Source organism: Suricata suricatta, chromosome 15, assembly GCF_006229205.1.
Source record: "Suricata suricatta isolate VVHF042 chromosome 15, meerkat_22Aug2017_6uvM2_HiC, whole genome shotgun sequence".
Taxonomy (NCBI): Eukaryota; Metazoa; Chordata; class Mammalia; order Carnivora; family Herpestidae; genus Suricata; species Suricata suricatta.
Window position 1 is genome coordinate 5,760,350 of NC_043714.1, and position 4,480 is coordinate 5,764,829.

The window sequence follows — 4,480 nt, forward strand, 5'->3', positions numbered from 1 at the left end:
CCGGCCGGGGCGCCGAGTCCGAGCCGAGGGGGCGTCTCCTGCGCGGCCGCGGGACCCCGAGCACCGGCAAGGGCACACGTCCCCGCACCCAGGAGACGTTGAAGGCCGCGCAGGGAGAAAGGAGCTGGAGCGGCCGCGGAATGACAGGAGGGCCGGTCACGTGAGCAGAGGCACGTGACCGCCCGGAAGCCGGAACCGGAAGCCCGGAGGGTCCAAAACAGCTCCGGGAGCCCCGTTGCACCTAGGCGCGCAGTGCTCAAAGTGGGGTGGTGGGGTCCGCGCGACCGGCGACATCGACTGAGAGGGACGCGAAGCTTGCTCCCAGGCTAGCCTCTCAAGAGGGAGGGGAGCAGGGGAGCCACGGGGGCCACGGGGAGGCCACCACCCGGAAACCCCGTGCCTGGTTTGGGGGCGGTCCCCAGCCCGAGGCCGAGAATCAGGCCAAAACTTATCTTAACCGCCATACTTTTGAGATATTTGATTGAATGCTTTGAAAAAGATTGACTTCCACGTGGATTTAACAGCTCAGTGAAGCAGGCATTCTGATTTGCATTTTAAATATGAAATTGATGTTGAGACGTGGGTCATGGTTATCTTCCCCTCAGGTTGCAGGTTGAACAAATAATATTCCATGGAATATTTGCAATTATACTAAAAAACTTTTTTTGTGTTTACTGAAAATGCAAAATTGACAATCCTGACTTGAGTAATACTGCCCCAGTCCAGGCCTCAACCACCGTGTTTGTCTTAGGGTAATTAGTAATACTTCTCAAACTACAAGTGGTCCGTTATATGTAATTAATCAGCACTCAGAGGAATGTATACCCAACACATTTTACTAAAAATGTTAAAATGTAACCCAAGTTTTAAAACACTATGAATAAACACGGAGTAACAGGGTATAATGTATTCTTTTTCTATTGCTGTTTTAACAAATTACCACAAGTTTGCTGGCTTAAACCAACACAAATTTTTTTCTTTTACAGTTCTCTAGGCCAGAAGGCTGACATGGGTCTCGATCTTTTTCCCTACCTTCTCCCGTTTCTAGGATCTGCCTGCATTTCTTGGCTTAAGTCCCTCTCCCTCCACCTTCAAAATTGGCAAATCACAGCCCCTCTCACTCAACACAGCTGAGAAGGGTTCTCTGATTTTATGGGCTCATGTGGTTGGGTGGGCCCACCTGGCCAATGCAAGCAGCCCTCCCCATCTCAAGGTCCTTAACCTTAATCACGTGTGTGACCTTGTTTCCATTTTGCCATGTAAGCTAACATATAGACAGGTTCCAGAGGTTAGCAAGTACAGTCTTTAGGGGGCCGTTATTCTGCCTATCACAAATATAGTATAACTGGCTGAGTAAACATACAAAGGGACCTTACATCGTATCAGTTACATTTCTAAAGTAAAATATTTTTAAGGGTTTTTTTACATTTTCAGAGAGAGAGCAGGAGAAAGAGAATCCCAAGCAGGTTTCATGCTGTCAGCACAGAGCCTGACACAGCGCTCAAACTCGGCTACCATGAAATCATGGCCTGAGCTGAAACCAAGAGTCAGATACTCAACCAACTGAGCCACCCAGGCGCCCCTGAAGTTTTTTTTTAAAAAACTCTACCTAATGCAGCAAAGTGTTTCACATTTTAAATCTGAATAATGTATATGGATATTCCTTATGTTCTCTTTATTTGAAATTTTCTTTTAATAAATTTGATGCCATGGATGGAGTCCATTTATATGTGAATTTCTAGCCTAAATTAATGAAGGACTTGCTTACTAAAAGAATTGTGGAATTAGGATCAAAGAAAGATTGCAGACACTAACCACACTAATAGCTTAGTAAAAAATTTCATTGGTAACAAAGTCCCAAAACTATTTCTTTATAAGTTTTTTTACTTTTAAAAAAATTTTTATTTAAATTTTAGTTAATGTACAGTGCAGTATTGATCTCAGGAGTACTAGTCTATTCTAAAAATAGAATTACCCTACAATCCAGCAATCACACTACTGGGTATTTACCAAAAGAACAAAAAAATATAAGAACACTCTTTCACAAGGAGACATGCACCTCAATGTTTATAGCAGCATTATTTAAAATGGCCAAGATATAGAAGTAACCCAAGTGGCTATCATAGATGAGTTGATGAAGAAGATACGGTCCCCAATATAGTGGAATATTATTCAGCCATTAAGAAAAACGAAATCTTGCCATTTGCAACAACATGGATGGACCTAGAGAATATAATAATAATCAAAATAAGTGAGTCAGAGAAAGACAAATACGACATGACTTCGCTCACATGTGGAATTTAAGCAACAAAATAAATAAGCAAAGGCAGAGAGAGAGAAAGAGAGAGAGAGAAACCCAGACACAGGCTCTTAACTCTGGAGAGCGCACTGAGGGTTACCAGAGGGTAGTGGATGGGAGGCTGTGTGAGGTGATGGGGGTTAAGCACTGCATTATCGTGAGCGCTGTGTGATGCGTGGAGTTGTTGATTCACTATATTGTCGCCTGAAATTAATATAACCCTGTATGTTACCTACACTGAATTTTAAGATGCGTAGATAGATAGTTAGATGATAGACAGGAAAATTTTTTTTAATTTTTTAATGTTTATTTATTTTTGAGAGAGAGTGTGTGAGCAGGGGAGGGGCAGAGAGAGAGAGGGAGACACAGAATCCAAAGCAGGTTCCAGGCTCTGAGCTGTCAACACAGAGCCCAATGCAGGGCTCAACCCCCACAAACTGTGAGATCATGACCTGAGCCTAAGTCAGATACTCAACTGACTGAGCCACCCAGGTGCCCTGATAGACAAAAAATTTTAAATACCGATTTTTAAATTTAAAAAATTGCCCTCCCTGTGCTGACAGCTTGGAGCCTGGTTCAGATTTAGTCTCCCTTCTGTCTGCCCTCCCTACCCAGCTCACGCTCTGTCTCTCTACCTCTCAAAAACAAACATTAAAAAATAAAAAATATTTAAAAAACAAAAAATGGTCCTCCAATATCCTGAATTTCCTCATGTTATCATTCTTTTTATTCCACACTTACAGGGCAACTGCTTTCCACTCTTGAGATATAAAGTATAAATCTCAGAGCCTCTGATATTGGAAGAAATCCTATTGCAATCATGTCCTGGTGGGTGACCTGAGGACAAACATTGGATGCGGAATTCTGGAAATTAAGCAATATCATAAATCATGAGAGGTCAAGGATTCTGAGAAAAAACAAGGACCCAAACTATACATCTGAAAAAACAATTATCAAAATCCTCCCGTCTTATCATTTTTCTTAATATCTTAGTTATGGATGTGGGTTGCTATGTGAATAAAGATGAAGTGGGGTGAAATTGGAATGTAGTCTGTACTGTGCCCTGAGCTTCATATATAATAACCATGTAACGTTTCTCCTTGGAAGTCAGTTTGAAAGCAGGACCTAACCTATGCCGTCTTGATGCCTACCAGTCTCAATATTTTAGCAAATATATTTGAGCAGAACTGAGCTCTATTTTCTGATGTCAGTCGTGGAAATCTAGACACAACAGACCTGTTGGTACCAGTCACATGGACGTGTTGAGTTTGAAATTCATGTGAAATGCCAGGTGGAAATGTCAAAGAATCAGTTAAACCAATCTCTCTAGAGTTCATCGTGGAGGCTGGCCTGGAGAGATGATATGGGTGTCATTCGTGTGGAAGACAAAGGCCAGTCCTGAGAACTGATGCCATTGGCCAAGAGTAGAAAGTGAAGGAGGCTGAGGGCAGAGTCCCGGGGACATACTGTTTATGGGTTCGGAAGAGGGAAAAGAATAATGAAAGGAAGTTTCCAGATAGGTAGTTGGGAGAACCTATGGAAAACTGCCAACACTAAGCGGACAGAAAATTTCAAAGCGGAGGCCCCGCTTACTGTGTCACATGCTACAGGTCACATGAAGGAAGACAGAAAAGGGCCCAAAATATTCCGTGACTAGGAGGTGACTCCTGCCCTTGGTGACAGACATTTCAGAGCAGGCTGAAGGCTGACTACAGTTTTAGAGAGCTTTTGAAAGGCTGAACTTAACAACAGTCTTTATGTGTGGCCAAAGAACCACTTATTTAACCTGTTTGGTATGACTAAATACCAACACCCAGTCTCTTAACTTCTCTTTTATTTATTTTTTATTTGTTTAATTGTTTATTTAATTTTGAGAGAGAGAGAGAGGGAGAGAGAGAGAATGAGCAGGAGAGGGGCAGAGACAGACCAAGACAGAATCCGAAGCAGCCTCCAGGCTCTGAGCTGTCAGCACAGAGCCCATTGTGAGGGTCAAACCCACAAGCCTCTCCACATGACCTGAGCTTAAGTCAGACACTTAACCAACTGAGCCACCCAGAGGCCCCTTAACTTCTCTTTTATATCTCCAAGAGATAATATCTGCACTATACCCTTCCTAAAATTTTATAAGGATGACTTCTCACAACCATCAAGTAAACGTGTTTATTCACTGGCCAGGTTTCA